This window comes from Camelus bactrianus, chromosome 30 (assembly GCF_048773025.1).
Source record: "Camelus bactrianus isolate YW-2024 breed Bactrian camel chromosome 30, ASM4877302v1, whole genome shotgun sequence".
NCBI lineage: Eukaryota > Metazoa > Chordata > Mammalia > Artiodactyla > Camelidae > Camelus > Camelus bactrianus.
The window spans coordinates 28,131,639-28,155,099 of record NC_133568.1 but is presented as its reverse complement, the minus strand read 5'-3'; the positions used below and the strand labels follow the sequence as shown (position 1 = coordinate 28,155,099).

Sequence of the window (23,461 nt, the reverse complement as noted above, 5' to 3'; positions counted from 1 at the left end):
ATGTGCTAATCACTGGAGATCTGAAAATCATAACATGTGATTCCTGCTGTGGAGGAGCAGAGAGGTTGGAACATTGACATGGATGCAAGCATCAACAAATTGAATTAAGTATAATATTAACGTGTTCGGTGAAAATGGATGCACAAAACGTTAATCGGTTTTATCTGGAAGACTTAAAAGAAAAGATGGCATTTGGCTAAGCTCTTGTAGGGTGAGTAGAAGTATTCAAGGTGGATGAGGAGAAAGTAGAAAGTAATCAGGCATTTCAGACAGAGAAACCCTAGTTTCAAGTACGTTAAAACCGCATATTTGCGCTGGCAAACGAAAGAGCCATCTCTGCCATTTCACACTGGTGAAAACAGTTTCCAGGATGTTTGCTTTGCGTTTTTCTTAATCAGTAAACCGTAGGAGTTTCCTGGCCAACACACACAGGTGGCACTAGAGTTTGAGACTTCACTCAAACAGTCTTTCCACAGCATCCCATTCTGTAGCAAAATTATTTGACACACAAAAAAATTATCCAGCATGGGCCTTTCTAAAACATTCAACTAACTGCACGTAGCCCACACGTGATGATTTAGGTTAGCTATTTCTTAGATCACAAAATGACGCTGATTAAAAAAAAATAAAGCAAAACCTCAAGGATTTAGAAATTCGTTTTGGAAACAATGAGAAATAGCAGAGTCGCTGAGTGTGGCTTTCCCGCCACGTTCTCTGTGGTGTGATGGTTTGGAAGTAAAAGACTGACATTTCATCCTCTCTTACCAGCTACCATTAATCTGATTTTAAACACCACATGCACCATCTTTTAGCATCGTCTTCCTCCTGTAAACTTAAGCCAATAATAAACAAATCGTGCTGCAGTTTACTGTGAGATACATGGTAGAAGGTGGGTGAACGCGTTCAAAAACAAGAGATATTATCATTAACATTAATTACAACAGTAATGATCACTATAACGTGGAATTTCAGGAATGTCAATCCAGAAGTATTTCTTACTTCTAAAATGCTGACACATGGGAAAATTTCTTTTCTATGAAAGCCTCAGATTTGATTTACTTCATACAAGTTATCCATTTACCCAAATGTGAACATAGCTATGCCTGGTACGTATTGTAACTAGATTGTAAAATCAAACAGGTCTATTTTAGACTTTTAGACTTGTAGGGCGCTCCACCTCGAATTTCTCTCTCCAAAGAGGTGAATGAGCATGAGATATTTCGATATGAAGAAATAACCCACACTTGTCAGAAAGTTTGATGTAAGCGTGCTAATTCCCTGCTCAGTTGATTGGGATGCAATGATTTCGTGAGAATGCCAGTGCAGGTATATTGAAAAGACATTACGGTGTCAACATGAGATGAAACAATGTTAATTTGTCTATAGAAAGTCCCTGCGTCTGCCAAGACGAACTGGAGCCTTGTATTCAGCCCTGGCGAGTTTTGGCACTCCAGTGCCCAGAGACTTCCAGTGGAAGGTCCCAGCTCGCCGGGCGACGTGACAACCCACAGGGAACAAGATTTATCTCCCTCTTCCTGCTCGGGAGCTGAACATGAAGCAGGTAACGCTGTTTGAGGGATTAGAGTATTCAGGAAAGACCCCGGTCCTCCTCCATCCCGATGCTCGGGACAATCCGATGCCCAGGAAACCCCCAGGCAGGGAAGGGGAGGGAAGGAGGGGTGGGGTGGGGGGTGGGCAGAATCCCCTCCTAGCGGCCAAGGTGGATTAAGATTGAAAAGTCTGAGGTTCCTTCCTCTTGGTAAATTGATGTGTTTTTCTGGTGTGAAAGGTTCTGCAGTGTTAAAACGTGTTCCACACCTAAGCGACATCTGGGAGTCTGAGCTTGCAGAACCAAGGTGAGCATTAAATCCAGTTGGGATGTTAATTTGGCCTCAATAAAACACTCCAGTAAAACTAACATTTGAACAGGACCCAGAATCCAAGAAGGAGCCAAGGCTATGAAAGGAAAATGAGGATTCTAAGTGCTTTGAAATCTACAACGACGACTTTTCCCTCCCACCCGTAGATTTTTCACAGCCCCTGCTCCCACCTCATCATTTAACATGGCTTGTCCAGAGTACACCAGCAGTCCTAAAGCATGTCAAGTTTTCACTTTCCATTCAAGAAATAAGACCCTCCCAGGACCTTCTAAATGTTTCTGGTTTCCATCGAACAAGAATTACCGTATGCTGTCACGGGACAATGATTGGACTGGGTTAGGAGGCCTTGGTTTTAGGAACTGAACAAGGTTTAGGGTTTCACAGGGACGGACGGTGTGACCTTAAGAAGGCACTGCTCCGACCTTGGCTGCTCCGTCTCTAGATCTGGGGCGGGTTGGTCTAGATGGCCCCAAGGATGCCTCCCACAGCATTCCTCCATTTGGTGGGACCTTTTTAGAAGGTCAGACTTCCACTTGGTAAGGTTTACGTGAATGTGTATGTAATTAGTGAAGTTGTCATGGGCAACAGAGCCAGATTATTAATGCAAAAAAAAAAGTGTTTGTGAAGCTGGCTGGCAGTTGTCAGGATATTTGCAAAACGTACTTCTCAGCATTGGGCTCCTGTTTGGGAGAGATGGTTAAGTTGGCCTCCTTTCAGCTCCTAGAGGGGCTGCTTGGGGCTGCACATTTAGGGGCCCCTCGCATTTATCTCTGAGTCCAGCACTGTGGGTATCTAATTTCCCTATTTACCTTTATGGCATTTTTATGGCAGGGAGATATTTCTCATCCACGTTTTGAGAGGTATTATTTATTCTAGCAGCCTGCTATTTCTCATCTTTTCCCTCCAATTTGAGTTTTAAATGTGCTCCCAGGAAATTTGGATCCAATGGGTTTCCTTCCTCTCAGTCTCATTCTCTCTCCCTTCCCCTGCAGGTGGAGAGAGTTGATGTCTTGGAGAAATGCCTTTCCATACTTTTAAGTGCAATATTAACTCACGTCGGATATAACAAGTAACCGTGCAATGAAATGAAGTCAGGAACAGCAAAGCCATTAAGAAAATGTACCATTAGGAAGAGAGCTCGTGTTTCCTCTGGAAGAGATTCACCAGGTACGTACTTGCACACGTTCAAGGAAATGATGGAAAAGTTTATAGCCCTTATAATTACATTCATTTGAAGAAGCAGAGACTTTTGGAGCCAGAAACATTTTCCTAATTCACTTTATTAGTAATGAGGTCTAGTTTTTTTTTTCTTTTGGATGTGACAGAATCTCAATTCACATGTAATCCACAGACATACGTGTATCCGTGTGAAGAGGCAGCCGTCAGTCTGATAGACTGTCAGCTTTGTTCCAGCCATTCTTCTTTCTGTGTTTTCGGAATTTAGGAAAGCTAAAGCTTTAGGTTTTGTTCAAACTGTAAAAGAACATATCAAATATTTCCTTATTTCTTTTCACAATATCTCAGGAGAGCGTGTTTTATCTTCTTTTTTTTTTTTTTATTTCCTGCAATTTAACATAAGTAGAAATTGTCAGCCTGAAATTGACAGGTATTTGTTTCCGTCAACAATGAGTCGCTCGCAGTGTGGCTCACCCACCAGCATAGGCGGTGCCTGTCAGGTGTCACAACAGTAGGGAGACTTACTAAACTCCAGTGAGAAATACAGTAATTTGGAGCTCGGGTGGGTAAGGTGGGAAAGGCATCAGGCGTGTGGTGAGGAAGTCCGCTCTCCACCCCTGGAGCCCTGCCCCTCCTGCAGGGCTGCCCTGGGGTCCGGGAGCAGGGGACCTCGATGCTGGTCTGCGAGGAATGATTTGTCCTCCTCCACCTGGTGCTGCACCCCGTGGGGTTTCCTCCTGGGATTTATGACCAGCTAGACCATGCTGTTAGGGGCCACTGTGAGAATTCCCTTTGCAGGAAGAAAGAAACCGGAATATAGGATTGAGTGACTTGCCCAGTGAGGCAGGCTCCTTGCTTGGCTTTTAGTTCAACTCTGAAATGCACTGTTTTAGGCTGTCCCTGGGGGGAGGTTCCAACGCGAACATCTATCCATCAGCACCTCCGTTGGGCCCCAGCTCTGAGCACCTGAACTGGGGTATGGAGTTTCTTAAAAGGTACCTCCCTTTCTCATTACATAGCCAACCAGTCAACCCCCAAGTGAAGTTTTAATTCAGTGGGTGAGAAGTGCTTCTTTGCGCAGTTCTCAGTGTGCAGTAATTATCAGGTGCTTTCTGTAGCTGTTACTGGCCATTTGCTTTGTGGGAATGTATTACTCTTCTGAAAAAAACAGGGTAATGCAACTAGAAATACTAACGCATGGTTGGCATTTTCTCTTCTGAAAGATGCTGGAATAAGAAGGAATATAAAGCATTTTACAAAATATAATATAAAAGAATTTTACCAAGAGTTCATCCCCAGAGAGCATAAGGGAAGAGATTGAGAAAACTGATCACATATAAATTTAAAACTCTTTCATATGGCAAAGTCCTTCATCAAAATACCAACTACAATCTGCAGAAAATATTAGCAACGTATTTGATTGTCAAATATTTATACATTAATTTCCTAATGTGTAAAAGTGCTTAAAATCAAGAATGAAACATAAAAATGGACAGCCCAGGGAAAAAAGGAATCTAAACAATGGTCAATGACTATATGGAAAAATGCTCAACCTTATTATAATAAAAATGCGAATAAAAAGTGAGGTTTCAGTTTTCACTCACTTTAAATATTTATTGCACAACAATTTTGTGCCTTGCTCTTTGCAGGTAGTTGGGTGCCTGCATGTCAATAAAGCAGTCTATCTGCTGGTCCAAAGCCGAGAGTCTAGACCACCAGCATCCGGATCACAGGAGCCCTAGCTGTGTGTGGCTATGCACATTTAAATTTAAAATAATACAAATGAAATTAAATGAAACATTCAGTTCCTCCGTGCCACTGGCCAGGTTTTGAAGAGCTCAGTGGCCGCAGGTGGCCGCCACTACCACGTTGGATGGTGCAGTTCTAGACCATTCCATCGCCACAGACCGTTCTCCTGGTCAAAGTGGCTCCAGATGGAGAGAACAGTAAGCAGCAAAGAGATGTAAATGACCTCGAGGTACGATGAATTCCATGGCAACAGCTAACAGGAGGCTGAGCCCAAAGGTACCGGAGGGGGCTTACTTGCTTAGGGTGGGCAAGGAGGTGGTGTCTAAGGGGAGAGCCAGGAAAGGAGGAGGAGCTGGCCACGCGGGGGCGGGGAGGTGGGGAGGGAGTTCCAGGGGCAGGAGAGAAGATGTCCAAAGGCCCTGCAGTGCGGCGGAGCTGGGGGCCTTCACGGGGCTGAGGGTCCCACTGCAGCGGCAGCCAGTGGGAAGAAGACGGCCGTACGGAGAAGCTGGGGGGACACTCATAATGGGTAGAATTGTGTCCCCTCCCCCCAAAGACATGTTCAAGTCCTAATTCCCGGGACCTATGAGTGTGACCTTTATTTCGAAGTAGGGTCTTTGCACACGTCATCAGGCTAAGATGCGGTCCCACTGGAATTGGGTGGGATCGAACACAATGCCTGGCATCCTTATGGGAAGGAAACCTGGATGCAGAAGCAGACCCAGGGAAAAGGCCATGTGACGGCAGAGAGAGGGACGCCCAGGGCTGCTGGGGACCACCGGCAGCTGGATGAGGCTGGGAGGGAGTCTCCCCTCGAGCCCTGGGAGGCGACGTGGCTCTGCCCACACTCTCGTGAACTTCTAGCCACCAGGCCCCGAGCAGACACACTTCTGCTATTGTAAGCCGCCCTGTAGGTCGCATTTTGTCACGGTGGCCACAGGAAATGAGTCTGGTGGGTGAGGGGAAGCTGGAGGGACTAAGAGGCGAGGCAGAAGGAAGAAACATCCGAGGACTTTGAAAAAGAAGTAACTTCATCCCGTTTACGGGTCTGTGTTTCTCAAAGGAACCTTTACATCTGGGTGGACAGTGGATTGAAGCAAGGGCAGGGCTCATGAACGTTAGAGGCTCAAGCAGTTTTTGCTGTGGTGGAAGCAGGGGGTGGAGGGAAGAGGGCGTATGTGGAACTGTTTGGGGGGTTCAGCACCATTTTTCTAGCGTAATTGGGTGGAAGGCTTCTAAGGAGCAGGGAGGACTTCAGGCGCTACAGGGGGAAAACCAAGAGTTTGCTTTGGACTTATGAACTTTGAGAGGCTTGAGAGAGAGCTGGTTGGATGGGTCATGTCAGCTGTTGCATATGCAAATCTGGAACTTGCATGAAAGCTCTGGGCTTGTGATATGACTTTGGGAATTGCCCGCATCAAAGCGGAATTTTAATTCTTGGAAACTGATGCAACAGTTTTAAGGGCCCAGTGTGGAGAGGGAAGAGGACCAAGGACTGGGTACTTAGGAAGCCTGATTCCTCAGTTATCAGCTGAGTCATGTCGAAGAGGCGGCAGAGCACAGAGATGAGGAGAGGCCTGGGGGCAGGGGAACCAGGGACAGGCAGTGTGGCGTCTCTAAAGCCAAAGTGGAGACTCTGCTGAAAAGTACAAAGGTACATAGTGTTTTTCGAAGAGCATTATGTCAAACATTGTAAAAGTTTGATAAAATCCAGTGTTTGCTAGACTCTCATGAAATGGGTCTCGCACCACTGCTAGGGGCAAGGTTATATTTTATGATGCTCATTTCGTCACTGGAGCATGCTTTATAATAGTAAAATGCAGCGAAGAGAAATACTAAACAAAGCCAGGGTGGCCCTAACAGGTTGGAGAAACGAGGTCTGAGCCACCTGCAGAATGGAACACAATGCGGCATTTAAAGAAAAGGCTGAGAGTTAAAAGACGGGATCTTCAAGAAAGGTAAGAAAGCAAAGGCAAGGTGTAAAACAGTCTGCATAGCACGTTCTCGTTTGTCTTAAAAATCTGCAAACACGGGCGTGTGTTTCGCACGCGCAAGGCTTCCTGGGAGAGAGTGGGAGAGTTTGTTAACGGTGTTACAGCCTTGAGTGTGCATCTGGGGATAGGCCCGGTGGAGAAGGAAATTTTCAGTTTATACTTTCCACATAAAAATTTAACTTTTTAACCCTGTGGATGCAATGCTTTTATAATTAAGGACTAGAATAATTCCTTAAAATTAATAATTTTATTCTTTAAATTTTTATTTTATTGTTATTATTGTTAATGGAGGTACTGGGGATCGAGCCCAGGACCGTGTGCAGGCTCAGCATGCACCTTACGCCTGAGCTTTATCCCGTCCCACCAGAACAAAAATAATTTTGAAAGCATTTTTGTTTGAAATAATGTTAGATTCACAAGAGGTTGCAAAGAAAGAACAGAAAGGTCCCATTTATCCTTCACCCCGTTTTCTTCCATGGTTACCCATGGTTAACCATCATGCAAGATCAAAAGCAGGAACTGGACACCGGTCCGACATGTGTGTGGTTCTGGGTTCTTTTCGCCGCACGGGGAGAGTCACAAAACCATCATCCCAACCAAGACGCAGAACTGCCCTCTGTCCCTGAAGACCTTCCTCGTGCTCCTCTGTCTAATCACAGCCTCCCTCCACACTGCACCACCCCTGAGACCCCGCAACCGCGAACTGCGAGATGGAAGACATCTCTAGCATTTTGTCATTTTGAAAACGTACACAAATGGCACCATATGTGACCTTTTGACACTGGCTTTCCTTCCGTCGGTGTAGTGCCCTGGGGATCCCTGCAGGCTGTCTGTGGTCAGTTCCTTTTCGCCACCGAGCGGTATTCCGTGGCATGTGGTGCCGCAGTTTGTCACTTATTGAGACATTTTGTTTGCCTCCCGTGCTCGGCTTGTGCCAAGGAAGCTGCTGCGAGCAACTGCGTCTAGGTTTCTGTGTGGTCCTAAAGTTTTGAGTTTTCTCTAATCAACACCCAGCATCACGATTGCTGAATTCTATGCTAAATATATGTTTAGTGTTTTTTTTTAAAACGGCCAAACTATTTTCCAGAGTAACTGCACCATTTTCCATTCCCACCAACAGTGCATGAGGGACTCAGTTTCCCCCATCCTCCTCACCTCTTGGTGCTGCCAGTAATTTTTATTTTAGCTGTTGTAATAGGTAGATAGTGCTGTCCCATCATGGTGTTGATTTGCATTTGTCGTTGGCCACTGCTGGGGAGCACCTCTATGTGTGCTAGTTGTCATCTGGGGAGCCCACCTGGTGTCATGGCTCTCAATGTCTTTGGCCTACTTTCTGCTTGAATTGTTCTTTTTTTCTCTCTAGTGTTGAACTGTGAGAATCCTTTACACATTCTAGATGTGTCCCCTGTCGGACGTGTGGTTCTCAGGTACGTTCTCCCAGTCTGCAGCTTGTATTTTCATTCGTTTAACAGAGCCTCTTGCAGAGAAAGAGTTTTTAATTTGGATCAAGGGCAACTTAGAGAAAGTCCTCTTTTCTCTCTTGTCTCAGTGTTGGCGTCTGTTGATTGCATTTTCTCATTGAGGCTGAGGTTTTTTTCTGGTTCTTTTGATGGTGAGTGATTATTGATTGGAACCTGGGCATTATTTTGCATTATGTTACGAGTCTCTGGATATTTAAGGGTCTCTTTTAACACGGTTGTGGCAGGGCAGGGGAGGGTGGAGATGCCACTTGTTGTACCAGGTTGTGTGGGGTCTCCGCTGATACAGGGAGATGCAGGAGGTATAGGGGCCCCTTGTCACTGCTGAATGGGCTGGGGAGCTCAGACACCCGAGTTGGCCTCTGCTGTTACCTGGCTGGGAGGGGCAGGGTGAGTAGTTCTGCCTGTGGGGTCTGGCTGGAGTAGAATGAGTTTTGTTAGAAGTCCTCACTCTGATTACACTGGCCGCTTTGTCCAGTGAGAACAGCTTTTTCCTGTCCCTTTTTACATCATGCTTCTGGGTCTTTCCACGTTCCTGGCTTCTCTAATCTGATACCCAGTTTAGTAAATAGAAGATAGACACTCACGCAAAATTACAAAATGATACCAACACATGTTTCTTCGGGTTCCCAGGCCCTGCTGGTCTACTTTCTTCTAACTTTCAGAGTCTTCTTATGTTTATTTTATGGGTAATGTGCCAGATTTTAGGTGTCGTTAGCAGGAGGAACAGTGAAGAGTGTGTACTACTCCAGCTTTCTGGAAGGGTAAGTACCTAGAATAATTTTTAGAAGAGCAGGACATGCTATGACATCGCCTGTTCATGTATCAGTGCTTCCGGATCAGCCCAACCCGGTCCTCGTCAGCAGCTTAAGAGGCAAGCTCCTCCCCTCTCCCCCTGTTTTCTTGCGTCCTTCCCTTCATTACTTCTTCCTCATTGTCCCTCAGTTTCCTTAATTCCTCCTACTTCCTTTGTTTCTCCCTTTTCAAAAAGAATTTATAACAGGTAATAACAACAGATACTAATAAAACTGTTAAAAAAATTTTGTTTTTGGAAGTGAAAAATGTTTGTGTTTTCCTAAGTCCCGTGAAGAGTTCATATCCCAGCGACTCCATCTGGTCTGGAGGAGTCCGGATCCAGCGTCTACTTTCTTAGTGGGAGGCTGGAGAGCCTTAAATAAAAAAAAGAGAGCCAAGGTCTGATGAAATGATCACCCACTCAATCAAGGAGTCTTGTTGGTTTTGAGGATGATTGATTGCTTTTGACTCTATTTTGTTAACAATTCCAGCAGCTTTCACGTTCAGCGTTGTCTTCTGTCGTCACCCCGCTCACACGGTCCTTGGGTAAAGCATAGATGCCCGCTCTGTCTCCATGTTTTCCTTCTCAAAAGTTTCATCCCCAGGATAAGACCAGCCCCAGGATAAGGCCCAGGATAGGAACTTGCTGCGGGGCTAAGTTTATCACTGGTAACAGGAAGGAAGGTCAGGCAAGTAGGATTTTGCAAAGGGGCCCTCTGATTTCTCTCCTCTCACCCAGTTTTGTGGCCCCTCTTTTCATTCCTTGAATTTTCCAGTCACTTTATAATTACTTTCTCTGGTTTAAATTCAAGCTTACGTCAGAATATTCTTTCTGCCAAAATTCTGTCCACTATCCGCGATGTGCTAAGAAGCAGGTGGGAGACGTCTGTGTTAGTTTTGGACATAAATTCCTCACCACAGTCATGCCACGTCATAAGGGCGAGCTGGGGACAGACTGTGCTCTGCCTGGGTGACAGGCCCGTGCTGCAGGCACGGTGAGAGCCACCGAGCGAAGGAGAGCCCGGTAGGGACCACTGTGCCCTGTGAACCGGATTCAGGCTGTGAGTGGAGGCTGTTATCACCCGCACCCCAATTTAAGGGTGAAAAACACAGAGAGAGAGAGAGAGAGAGAGAGTGCTGCACTCACAGCACGACCGACGATTAAGAACTTCGAGCAGGTGCTTGTCCTCAGGAAAACTCCACTCTGCTGAAAACAGAACCCGAGCGCGCGCGTGGGGTCGGTTTGCGTTTTGCAGTAAAGTGTCCTCCCTCAGGAGCCTTAGCGGCCGCGGACGCGCCCACCCGCGGTCACAGCGCCGGGAGCCCGGAGGTGAGAGGCCGCGGGCCCCTGGTCCCGCACGGTCGTGGGAAGAAGGAAAGTCGTCTCTGCTTCCGGTTGCTTTCGCAGGAAGCCGTGAGAGGCCTGGGTTTTCACACCCCCCAGCGGAGGACAAGGAATGCGGGTCTCGGCGGCCCGCGAGGCTTCAGGTGTTGAAGGCGAAGGCGTCCCCTCGGGCCCGGCCGCGCCGCCACGGGCGGTGGGGCCGCCGGGGGCGCGCCCGGGGGGCAGGGCCCCCCCCCCTTCCCCGGAGCCGGGCCCGGGCTTGCGCCCCCGCCCCGCGCGGGCTCCGGGAGGCGAGGCCCGCCGTCAGCCCGCGCGGCCGGAGCCGCTCCCGAAAGCAGCGAGGCCCCGGGGAAGCGCGAGCCCGTCCCGCGCGCCGCGGGCGGCTGCCCCGGCGGGCTGTCCGAACGTGGCCGGTGGTGCTGCAGACCGCGCCGGAGTGCGAGCGCCGCCAGCGCCCCAGCCTCGCGAGCCGGGAATCCAGGCAAGTTACTCTCCTCCCCCACCTGTCTTCGTTCTCTTCGTCTTTACATTCAAGAATCTTTTATTTAAAGTGAAATTCCCTGTAAAGTTGTGCATGGCCTTTTATTTAAAGCCGTAGTGTCTCTGAGAATAAAGGAAGGAAGAGAGGAAATTAAAAATGCGGTGAGGGAGGACGCCTGCGTCTTGGCCTCTCACCAAGTGACCCTCGATGGGCCACGTGGGACTCAGAACGCCGCGCCTACCAGGGAAGCGAGCGATTTATGGGGCCTCGTTCGGGCTTTTGGTACGTACCTCTGTAAAGCGATGCGAGGAAGGACACCCCGGACCTACTGTCGTTGCAGAATTCCTGTAAATTATTTTAAGATGAGCGAGGCCATCAGGGCTGGAGAGAAATAACCCCCAGACTCAGGATATTTATGTGAGTTTCATTTAAAAAATCTGTGCCACAACGTCCCAGTGATCATTAAGCAAACTGTCTGGGTGTCCTTCAAAAGTCAAAGGGTTGTCCCCGGGGAGGATGAAACAGTTATTCACAAGGCGGGCTGGAGCGCCAGGAGGCGGGGGGCGAGCCCCCTGCGTGAAATGAGGAGACCTGGAACCATCGGGGTTGCCCGGCTTACCCCGAAGTTCTGTTGAAAGGTCTCTTGGAAGAGCATAAGGGACAGCCTTTTCCCAGGGCTGAAGTGTGACAGTGGTGACAGGTGCTGGCTCATTTAGTCAGGTGACAGGCACTGGCTGAAATCTGGTGTCACCGCAGAGGGAGACCTTCCTGTTCATTTAGGGTGGTGGCGGTGGTTCCCAGCCGGCAGCCGTTTTGCCCCTGGGGAGGGTATCTGGCGAGCACCGTGGATGCTTTGGTTGTCACCAGTAGGGGCGCTGCTCTCTCTGTGGGTAGGAGCTGGGATGCGGATGGACCTCCCACAATGCACAGGACGGCCTCACCCCCGGAAGCATCCTGCTCAGAGGGTCAGTAGTGCCGAGGCTGATGGAGGAGCTCCTTTGCAACCACTCATCTTACTGTCAAGGACCCGACCTTCCAGGATCACGGGAACACTCTGTCTTCAGGATATCTCTGTGGGCTGTTCTGAAAGGTCCTTGGTTAGTGGTGGTGGTTAAAGAGATCTCACATGAGTTGTGTGAGCATCAAGTTACTTTCGTTCCACAGCTTTCTTCCAAAAGCTGCATCAGAAGCTGACACCGTTTTCCCTGACAGGGCTTCAGCAAACCCATCACCATTGTGGAAACGCAGAGCCCCCCTGTAATCCCACGCAAATGGGTTATTACTACAACTGGCCCCCTAGTGTGACTGTATGTCGCTGCTGGGACCATCATTTCTACTGTAAGCACTAAGGCTTCCAACTTCCTAAGATCACTGTAAAGATACGATAATCTGGAAAGATCTGACGGGAAATTCACCAAAATGAAGACCCCCCAGAAAGCGGCCTTTCTCCTGCAGAGACTCTGGTGCTCACCTGCAGGCCCCTGACACGTGCTGTCTTAAAGGCATTTACTTCATGGACGTCCCGGGAGGCAAGTGGCTCCTTCCTTTTTGTGCTGAAGCTTTTACAAATGACTTCTGGCTGCTTGTGGAAAATATTAGTGTTGGGTGTTTTTCTGTTAAACTGTTTCTGCTAAAGCAGAGCTGAAGTCAAGGGAAGCAGAAGCTGCCTGTTCTTGTTCAACTTTTACGGACAGAGAGCGATGGGTTTCCATCTGGTCGGCCTTGGCGTGGGGCTCTGCTCCCGAGCAGCTCTCTGCGGACGCTTCCTGTGCATCTGATCTTTGGAGATAGGCAGAGCCAGCCTGGCGGACTGGCTCTTGTGATGTGGAGTTCTTCTGGCACTGGTGTCTTCTGGGACTGACATAATTCTTTCGAGATTGATGTTTCCATCGTGACACACAAGCACCATGTGTTTGAGTTGAATTAAACTCAGTGAACTACCAGCACTCTTGCACTCTGGTCTCTCTCCCTCCTTCTTTCTTTCAAGCCCGTGATATGTTTTGCTGGTTGCTACTGGCAAAGGCTACAGTATTCCCTGGCTAGGGAAGGTAAAGTGCAGATAGCATGCAGAATTTACAGGAGGCCCCCAACCCTGAAGTTCCCCGGAGTCTCCAGGCTCCATCAGCCCTGTGAGCAGATCAGGTAGCCAGTGGGGTTTCTCCTCACAGATCCACTCCCGAGACCAGCCCCCAGGAACTGGGTGTGTCAGGCACCACCACCCCTTCTCTGAAGTGAGTTTCTTGGTTTCCAGAGCAAGCTCACAGCTCACCTGGCGTGCCAATTCCTCGGCACACTGGGATGCTCGGCATTCGCCTGGGGGTTTCCAGCATCTGTAACTGCAGCTGCTCAGCTGGACCAAGCACTGTGGACGGCACTGTGGCGCTGACAGAACAGGACAGTGTGAGGTGTCTGACATCGTCCGATCAGAGGGTTTGCGTCACAGGTTAGGTAGCATCGGAATAGCAGAGAGCACTTGAGGAGTGTGCATGGTTGTGTCTTAAGTGAAAGGAAGACGCAGGTGATGCTGTCAGTTCCTGAGAAAGGAGGGGTGTACGCAGGTGACAGCTGCCGTGGGAGGCTTCCTGGACGTGGTGGATGTGGGCTGGTGCTGGAAGGAGGTAATGATGAGATCAGGATAATAACAGTAAGAAGGCTGTATTTGCTGGGATCCTGCTGTGAGCCAGGCACTGCCCTTGTGTGTAAAATGAATAGTTTTCATTTACAAGATGGTGCTATTATGACACCTATTTTCTAGATGAGGAAACTGAGAGTGAAGAACTGGCAGGGGAACGTTCAGGTGGGAATTTGCAGAAGCAGAGGCGTGGCCATGGGTTTTAGAGCTTTGGAATGGAAAGGATCCTTCGAGAACATCCAGTCTTGGTGACTCCGAGGTCCATGGAGGATACTTGCCTCAAGCCACAGGGTGTCCTGGGAGAGCCAGCTGGAGACATGGCCTCCTCAGTGCCCACTCTGTGGCCCTTGGGGTGTGGGGGGAGGATATTGAGCAGCCTGGTTGAAGCAGAGCGTTTATAAAGGGACATAAGAGGTCTCTTGTGCTAAAACCTCGATTGTCTGCCATATGTCAGTCACGTGTGGTAAGATAAGGCAGAAGGACCTGGGAGAAGAGTGACCCAGGAGTGGAAAGCAGAGCAGACTGGACGCAGATGGGGCTGGAGATGGGCAAAGGAGGTATCCAAGTGTGAGAGGGTTGGCCGGACGGCACTGGGAGCGGAAGGAGGGGGGTTGCGAGGAACAGACAGGAGGACCAGCACTCGCTGGTAACTGACGAGCTAATCGAAAGGAGATGAATCTCCGCTTCCTGCCGGTTCAGCGCAGACTGTCAGAGGGAATGAGCAGGCAATGATGACTTGACGGATAACAATGAACGTGAATCGGAAGACACAGCGACCAACGACACCAGTCCAGGCGTCTGGCTCCGTGGTTTATCTGGATAGTCTTCTGAAGAGAGCACTGCTGAGAACCAGCAGCTCCAAGCTGGCTGGAGGGTTCCATGCTCCCCTCCGTCCCCGCAGTGCCCCTGGGGTACCTCGTGTGCCGTTTCCAAAGGGCGTCTAGATTAAGATACCATGTTTGCTTGGAACGCTCAGTCCCTTCTTGGAGGTGGTCTCACCATCCATCACCATGATGCACGGCCTAAGGAACGCTCTGCTTCCCAGCTGGGATGGAATGGTGGGTTTGGAAGAGGAAAAGAGCTGCCCTTTCTGGCTCCAAGAATTCTTGGCTTAGAAAGGAGATCTTGGGAAGCTGTCCTTCCCCGGAGATCTCTCAGTGACATTCCTTAATTCTCCAGTTAAGTGCTTGCGGTAACTAGTAATAAAACCCTTCGTGAAGGGAAAATGAACATGGATGAGGAGGAAAACAGGACTCGGAGGGAAGCTGGTGTTCTGATGCAGGTGTGACCCCTGCCCTGCAAGTCTGCACGTCCTGCTGTAGCCCCTCAACCGCAGTATACCCAGAGAGCCAGTAAGTGGATGTGGGTCTGGAGCTTCCAGTGTGTGGGACAGGATGTTCTGGTCTGTGAGTGTTGGCCTTGTCAGCCAAGGAATACTTGAATTTGCGGATTGTGCTGCCCAGAAATGAAAAGGTAAAACTCGCTGGTGACAGGGAGTTGACTCCATCGGCTTCGATGCTGTTGAGTGTTCCTTGTGGGAGGCACAACTCTGGGTCCCTAAACACTTGTGCAAGAAAGAGAAAAGTCTTTTGTTTTTAGTAACTGATTAAATTTCCAGGTCAACTGCCCTTTCTCTAAGAGTGGCGGAAACTTAATAAGGGTCAATTGGCCCTTTGAATTTCCCCCTCCCACCACTCTGCCCAGTGCTGCCGGGATGTTGAGAGCTGTGGTCTCTGCTGTGCTCTGTCTGGGGCCACCTGCCCCTTTGGGAACAGCTCTGCTGGCCATGGTCCCCTCAGGGCTCATACTGAGGTCCGCATGCAGCCTTGGGTGGGTCTCCTCAACAATCTCTGTGGTCTCTCTGCTGCTACTTCAGTGGCACTTGATGGGATATGGGAATCTTTCTTCCTTTCTTTTGCCATGTGCCAGGGAACAGGAAGCTCTGTGGGCCATCAGGGACCTGCTGACCCAGACTCTGTCTACAGGTGCTCCCTCTGGGGTCTGGGCCTGGGGACTGACATACGTGCTAGGAAATTCTGGATTTTACAAGCTACATTCAGGCTTTACAGCTTCCCAGGAACCCCCCTGCAACTGGCCTCTCATCCTTCCTTGTCCGTCTTGCTTCTCTTTCCTGGCAAACCAGTGACTTTTATCTAGTCTAAGGGTGTGCTAGGTTGGACGACTGGGGAGAGACACCCATCTCTCCTCAGAACCTTTTCCGTGTCTCGCTTTGCTTATTTGTTCCTCCGAGGGGCCGCACTTCGGGAACGCACGGGCCAGAAGACGTTCGCAGACTTTTTCCTTCTTCCTTTGCTCAGTTCCTCCCCTGAGGCACCAAACACAGACCAGCATAGGTGTTTGAATGGGATAAAAACAAAGGAAATAAAGGAGTTAGGAGAAAAACTAAATAGCAAAATATTTTAAGTGGTATATCCTGCTGTTGCAAGATGTGCTATTTGGGCATACAATGTGTGAGTGAACGGAAACCTTGGAAGTTTTGTGGCAACTTGAAAGTCGAGCTCTTTGAACTTCTTGTCAGCAGGAGATTGATGCTGTGGGCTGGTTGGCTTGATCCTAACACAAATGGTTTAAGAAAGTGTATCACATGCAAATTTGTTTGAAGCAGGACCTGGAACATGGTCTCAAAGCAATACCAATAGAACGTGCCAGGTTTTACATTGTGTTGTTACTAAAATGTTGAGTGATCCCAAATCATTTAGTCTTAGTCGTGTGTCTGTCTAATTCTGGGTCTGCGCTAATTTGCAAGTGTTTCCATGTGGAAGACAAGCTGAATCTTTGCTCAGGAGTGTAAATTAGATTTAATTGTATATGTATGTTTTTAAGGAACTTTGTTGTTTTCACAGAGAGGAAACCAAACCCTCATTTTGCATCACTGTAATCGAGTCTCGAGGAACACAGCTCTTTTTGAAAACCTTAGGTGTAAGCCCATGAAAACCAAGCCAGATTTGGCAAAATCCTAACATGAATTTGTGTTCTTTTTTGGATTCTCTTTCTGCCAACCTTCTCTGGCTTTCTGTATCCACTCAGTTTGTTTTCCATTACAGTAAAATATACGCCACTGAAAATTTGCCATTTTAAAGTGAATGACTCAGTGACATTTTGTTCCTTGGTTGCCCTGGACACATTTCAAGGGCTGGAGGCCCACGCATGATGTGGTGGTGGCTGTGGTGCTGGACTGGCCGAGAGAACTTTCCCGCCAGGGCAGCAGCTCTGACCCATCTTGGATTGACTCCTTCGTAGAATCATGGAGAACCTGGGTAGGTGGGTGATGCTTGAGGCAGACAGGTTAAAGGGTTTGGCTATACCTTTTCTTCTTAATTTCTAGGCTCATTGAGAAGCCAGGACTCAATGAGGGTATCTTTCAGAGCTAAAACAAAGTCCTGTCTGAGAAAAGGAAATAATGACTTTTTACTCATTCTGTAGTATAAGAATCTTGTACAATAATGTATTAACTTGGGCATCTACAAAAATAGGCCTTTGATTTTATCTTAAAGGAGATGCTCAAATAATTAGCATTTTTCTGTGTTCTAAAAATGTTGTTAAGGACTGTAAATGATGTTATTCAGTGTTGTTTATGTTATATCTGCTTCATAAGTTAAGTGTGGAACTTTACAGTTGGAAAAACATTTGTCTTTCTTGAGAACTCTAATATTCTTAGAAAATAGCGGGTTTCACTTTTTTGCCTTGACTGCTGGGAAGCTCAGAGCACAGTTCAGAACTCAATTCTGTTAAGTATCAAACCCTGGGCTGCTTGTATAATTATTTACCCACTTTACTTTTTTTACTTAACTTTTACATTTTTACCTGACTTTCATCCTTTTTTTCCTCCCAAAATTTTCATGTGTATCTATTTCTCCATTGTAAGCTCCCTGAAAATATTTTCTGAAGCAGACTAACTATGTGTAATCATGATACATTAGCATTATTTCAGAATTATCCATGAATAAGAGCTTGTGCTCCTGTGATTTTGATCAGAACAAACGTTTGTAGAGTTTGGTGGGAACCAAGAAACTCCCAAGAGGTTCAGCAGGTTCCAGGAACTAGGTACTATTGGACTGTAGGGTGTGAGGCAGCCTGTGCTCGAGAAGCAAATGTGGCTCCCCGTCAGGTTTGTACCACTCCTCACGTCTGAGGGGGGCCCACGCGCAGACCTGCTGGCAAGGGTTCCACATCTCCCTGCGTGGCTGAGCTGAGTGGCCGAGGGCTGTGCTGAGCACTGGGCTTTATTTCCTTGCAAGCAAGTCTTCTCTCACTTTATATGTTTCTGTTCTGTTTGTCTTGAGACAAGTTCCCCCAAGAGTCTTTGACAGCCCCGTGGGGCTCCCTGCGACACTGGGTGCACGTGACCGTGTCCCTGCGGCAGGGGACGCCCGCAACACACGGGTGTGAGTAACAGCAAGGGCCGCCCACGTGCTGGTTCATAAAAACCTTTGAACCTTTTTTTTTCTGCAGTGTATCTTAAGGCTTTAAAAACTATTTTGCAGAGTAACTGCAGACCTGAAACAGATTTCCAGAACGTGGGCTGACCCTGCCAGAAACGGGGTTGGGGGGTGCTGTGAGCGCCGCTGACCTTGGTCCCCTTCGGCTGCTGAGCTGAGCACCTGGCCCGGGCTCCTCGCCCATGCTGAGAAGAAGCAGGTGGGTCCCCGAGGCTTCTGGCCAGGTGTCTGAATTTTTTATTGGTTGGAAAGCAATTTTCTTAGCAGGTGGAGTTACAGAAAAGAAAAGGTCTGAGGTGACTCCCCCAGCCTTAGCCCTTTACCCTGGAAGTTACTAGAAGGAGGTGCTGTGGTTGCTGTTCTTGGGGATGGGCGTCTGAGTTCCCATCAGCTTGGCTGGAAATGCCTCATTTAAACCACCTCAGAGCCTGGCCTGACTCTTCCACCTGATTCTGTCTTTCTTGGAGGAGTTGGAGTTTGGGTGAGTAACAGTAAGTTTTCTTAAATTGTTTCCCTTCGAGCCACCTGGCTTGGGCATTCGGAGGGGACTGTCTGGCTCTTTATCTGATGCTCCTCTCCCAGCGCTTGGCCTCCTTCCTCTGGTAGAGGGGTCAGGAAGCTGTGCTCCTCCCGGGAGGGCCGTGCACACTGGTCGGGGCACCCCAGACTCTGTGGATGCTTTTACTCCACGTTTAATGACCTGCACGCAGGTCCCGAGATGCCCAGTCCGCATGGGGAACACCTCTCTGTGCCTGCGCTGGTGGACACACCAGGTGGACTCTTGGTGCAAAAGGCGTGATAACTTGGTTACTTGCTGCCGAGGTCACAACACTGGCCTCGAGGCAGGTTTCTTGGTTATTATCTCCCAGACTCTTCTGATGAAAAGAATGGCCTGGGTGCCCGTGACCCCTGCGGAGCTGTGCGCCCCGCCCCAAATCACAAACAGAGTCTCTAGGTTGGGGGAGGGTGCCTGCAGATCTGGTTGTTTACAAGAAGCCCCGGAATTCATGCCATCAGGAAGTTTGGGAAACCTGGGGCAAGCCGGTGGCGGCCCGATTGCTTCTCACCTCATGTCCCTGGATTCGCAGGCAGAGCAGGGAGAGCCTGGGCCCTTCTTGGATGCCCTCTGCCTCAGAAGTTGCTGAGCTGGGGCTACGATGCTCTGACTGGAGGGTCACAACTCATGGGGTTTCCCTTAGACTACAGGGCTGTAGGTCTGCCAGGCCCGGCACAGCCGCAGACATCAGGCCTGCCTGATGGGTGATGCTCTGTCTCACTGGCACGTTTCCCAGTCGCTCGGCCACCATCTAGGCTCAGAGCAGGGTGAGGGCTTCTGACAGGACAAAGGGGACAGTGAGACTGGGCTGTTCTGGAACCATCCTTCAGCCCATTAGAGGGAGCTTAGAATTTTACCTGGAGGCCAGGTAACACGTTCCCATGATGGTGCTGGTAGTGACTGATGTTTTGGGCCTGTTCTGGGCTGAGAGGGGGACACTGCAGAGACTTTGGGCCAGAGGCTGGATGTCTGGGAGTCACACAAAGAGATAATGGACCCTTCTTTGGGCCACGCTGTAGCTTGCGTGCGATCTGGCCGGGATTCCTGCTCACTCTACGTCTCCCCACATGTAAAATGCCCACTACCTCCTGGGGTAATTGAGAGGGGTCACTCACAAGATGATTTGGAAGCACTCTTCAAGGAGAGTCGGCTGTGGAATTGCTCTCATAATCGTGAAAGTTTTCACTTGAGTGGGTATTGAAAACAAAGTATTGACCTTCCAGAAAAGGAAAACACTCCTAATTTACTACAAATAGAAACAAATATGTTGTGAGTTTGCGGCTGTCAGGTCACCCGCTCACAGCGGGGGCCCAGGCTGATACCACAGAATAGCCACTAACTCATCTCGCCAACTGTGCCGGTTCACGCACGCTTGGAGAAAGCCCTTCCAGGTCTCTGGAGGCCTCCACCCCCTGTCCTGAGCCGTGGGCTGGGCTTAAAATGGGCACGGCCCTGAGCACCTGCAGTTCAGCCTGGCATCACGAGCCCTTCGGTCACTGTGTTTTGTGGCAGACCATTCTAGAGCCCTCATCCACAGGGTGGTTATGTGATTATTCCACACTTTGGATAGAGGTACGTAAAGGCCATAGAAAAGGCAATGTTTTCTGCATTGGAATGAATCACTGTGCTCGCCTTTGGACAGAGAGGAGTCCCAGTCATTCCTTACCTTTGAGTACCATTGCCTCCTCAGGGCCTCTTAACTGCACTACAAACTGTCCAGGTATTAACACCCCCATTTTACGGATGATAACACTGAGGCCAGAATGTCAAATAACTAGATAGATGACACAGGGTTATAGACACAGGAGCATGGCTTCAGCCTGAATCTGAGCCCAGGTGTTGTTTCCCCCCAAATTATGCTGCCTTAAGAAACTGATTTCTCTAGGTATTTGGCCAAGTGCTTTTCTGGTCAACAAATTAAATTAAATTCAGTCCCCAAGAGAGGAACTCTGGGGAGTAACAAGTGGTCTTGGCTGGCTTTGGGGGTTTAACTCTTACGTTAGAAAGAATATGCTTTCTTATTTGTTAGTGCCAACATGATAAATAACCACACCTTGTTGGCAACGAATGTCAGTATGTCACTGGAATTGATGTTTTATAATTATGAAAATTTAAAAATGTTCTAATGGTCATAGTGGCACTGGTAATCCTGACGTGTCATGGTCTGAAGGCCCTCACTTTAATGTTGACGTGTCTGCAGTGCATCATGATAAACTGAGGAGGCGCGCACGGAGTCCCGGGTGTTTTCCTCATCTGTATGGTTAGTGCCCAGCCCTCCACTAAGTGGAGAAGGTGCTGGTTCAGAACGAGGGCGGTGCAGCTTCCCCTCCGTAACCGCTTGCCGGGACCTCGTGAGTAAGAGTTTAGTCTTTGTTTCTAGATGACTCTCTGTTTTCATAAAATGGTAACAGGTCTCTTGTATACTGTCAAGAAAAAAAAAAAAGCCCATCCAACCCTTAGACTTTTTAAAAAAGATTTGCAAATGGATTGTGCATGTGTTCTCATTACCGACGTTACTCGTCCACACCTCACTTCACGTTTGCCCCGGATTGTTGAGGAAGGAAGGCATCACTTAACCAGCCCTTCTTCACAAGGAGCCTTTCTGTTTCTGCCGTGGTCACAACTGTGTTTCTCTGTCCACACACGCGGACCCTGGGCTGTTAGCACAGGGTGGCTGGAGGGAAACCTCATGGAGTGTCAATCATGTATTTTTCAGTGATAATTTTTTTTTTTAAAAACAGACTGAAATACTGCTGCTCCTCTTGGGGGTCCCAGGCATCCTTGCTCCTGGGGTGCAGAGTAGAGCAGATTTCTGAAGGGGGTCGATGAGTTCCATGTGTGGCCGGACTTAATTCAGACACAGACGCTCCCCCCGAAACAGCCGGGGCCCATATACAAGTCAGATCTGCTGGTTTTCCTTGGGCGATGATTTATTTCCCTCTTAAATTGGCTGGACCAGTTAGTTTTTTATTTTTATTAAGTCACACTATTCTTAAATGAAACTATTGATTTAAAGTCAGCTTAGTGAGGATTTAATTTGTTTTCAGGGGATTAGAGCAGGTAGCTTGGGATAATTTTACAATAAAGTGGAACAGAAGCATTCCTTCACAGTAGCCGCACCTGGTTTTTTTTCCTTGCCGGGCTGCACAGACATTACAAACTTTCGAGTACATTGTGGAAATACATTCATAAATCAGTCTCAATCCCTTGGCCTGCTTAAGAGGATTCAGAGGAGTGTTTTCCCCTGACCTTGTCCCACTGTCCTTCAGTCACAGTCGGTGCGAAAACAAGGGTGTGAAAACACGTGTGCGTATGCGCCCACACCCACAGCTGCTCGGGATCAATGAGTCTTTGTTTCACGATCCTTCCTCACTTTGTGTCTCCGTGTCCTCTTCCACGCAATGCGTTTTCTGTTGCATGTGGAGGGTGTGAAGGGAGAAGGCTCAGTGGGGGCACCTGTCTGGTCCTGTTGTGTCAACGCCCCCCTCCCTCCCGTCTGTCTTCCCTCTAGGCCCCATGTCGCTCTGCCTCGTGGCATCAGCCTGGTCCTTCCCTCCGCAGGAGCGTGAATTCAGATGGTGGGAGAGCCAGGAGGGGAGGGGCACACGAGCCACCGTCAGGATGGCCTTAAAAACCACTGTGCGAAACTACCCAGACACAGCGAGGCGGGGTGTTCTGCTGTTTGCTTTAAGAGGTGCAGCCTTGTCATTGCCTGCCTGTTATCTCTGAGCTGGGCTGTCACTATCCATTTCAGAATGAGTCTTTTCTTTCTACTGAAATCAAATAGACTCAGAACCATGTTCAGATTAATGGCCCTTGGTCTAGAGATCACAAAACCATTTTGGTCAGTCATTCCAAGCATTTCCAGTTCTCCCCACCCCCTTGCACTGGGGGAGCTGGGGCTGAGTCTCACTGAGCACTCGATTCCCTTTCCTGGACCAGAGCCTTGAGTCCTGAAGTGGTTGGCTTCACGCCACCCGCCGTGGGGCAGGGGGTCCGGCGGTCTTCTCTCTGGAACCACGGGGGTTCACGGAGAAATGCACGCCTGTCCGAGGAGCGGGGTCAGGGGCCGCTGCTGAGCAGCGTCCGGTGACGGGTGGAAGGACCTCGGGTTTCAGGTGGGAGGCCAGAGACATCAGCTGTTTCTGGGGTTTGCCTCTCTGTGGCATCTGTTGGGTTGCAGGGAGCAGAGGAGAGGAGAGACTCGAGACTCCAGAACACACGGCACGTGCACGTGGCCAGGTCCTTGGTGAGAACCATCGGCCTGGGGAGAAGGCTCACCTGGAGGAACTTGAGAAAACACTGCAGGCCCAGAGCACGGGGGTCACTGTGGCGAGGAACCCAAGCTAAGCTAGGATTTGAGCAGGTGCTGAAAATGCAGAATAGCTAATGGATTAAAGGAGAAACTCCATTTATTTTCTGAGTAGTCAGAGGAAAGTGTCTACTTAAAGGTGCTGTGAAAAGCGTGGAGAAACGGAGGGGAGACCCTGAGAGCAAGGGCTTGGGAACAGAGCAGGAGGGGAGACTTGAAAGCTGAACGGCCAGAAACTCACCCAGCGTAGTTCTAGAGAATTCCAGGAATAAAGCGGGTGATCAAGCAGGGGAAACCCCAAAAGTAGGAGCTGCCAAAGAGAACATCCGATGGAAGTTCTCCCACTGAGACTGGGGATGTGCCGGCCGTGGGTCAGAGGACAGCAGCGCTTAATTCAGGAGCATCTTATAACCTGCACCCACCCTCCAAGGGGAAAAAAAGAGCAGTTAAACAAATAGAGACGCTTGTTCTGTGTATTAAGGAGTTGTATATGTACATAAGCTAATTGTTCATTAAATACATCTATTAGTCATTCACAGAGTTAAAAATTTTTCTTTATAATCAGTTTCTTCCTTTTCAAAGTCCATTAAGGATCCTTGGTCA

At 48.9% G+C, this 23,461-nt stretch overlaps 1 long non-coding RNA gene across 1 annotated transcript in view; it reads left to right on the top strand.

Moving 5' to 3' along the window:
- Positions 1–1,401: 1,401 nt before the first annotated feature.
- LOC141575609 (uncharacterized) overlaps positions 1,402–23,461 on the top strand; it is a 168,317-nt gene continuing 146,257 nt past the window's right edge. Inside the window, exons 1-3 of the long non-coding RNA XR_012503284.1 lie at positions 1,402–1,561; positions 1,790–1,856; positions 2,873–3,047. This is a non-coding gene — a long non-coding RNA (uncharacterized LOC141575609). The remainder of the gene's footprint in view (positions 1,562–1,789; positions 1,857–2,872; positions 3,048–23,461) is intronic.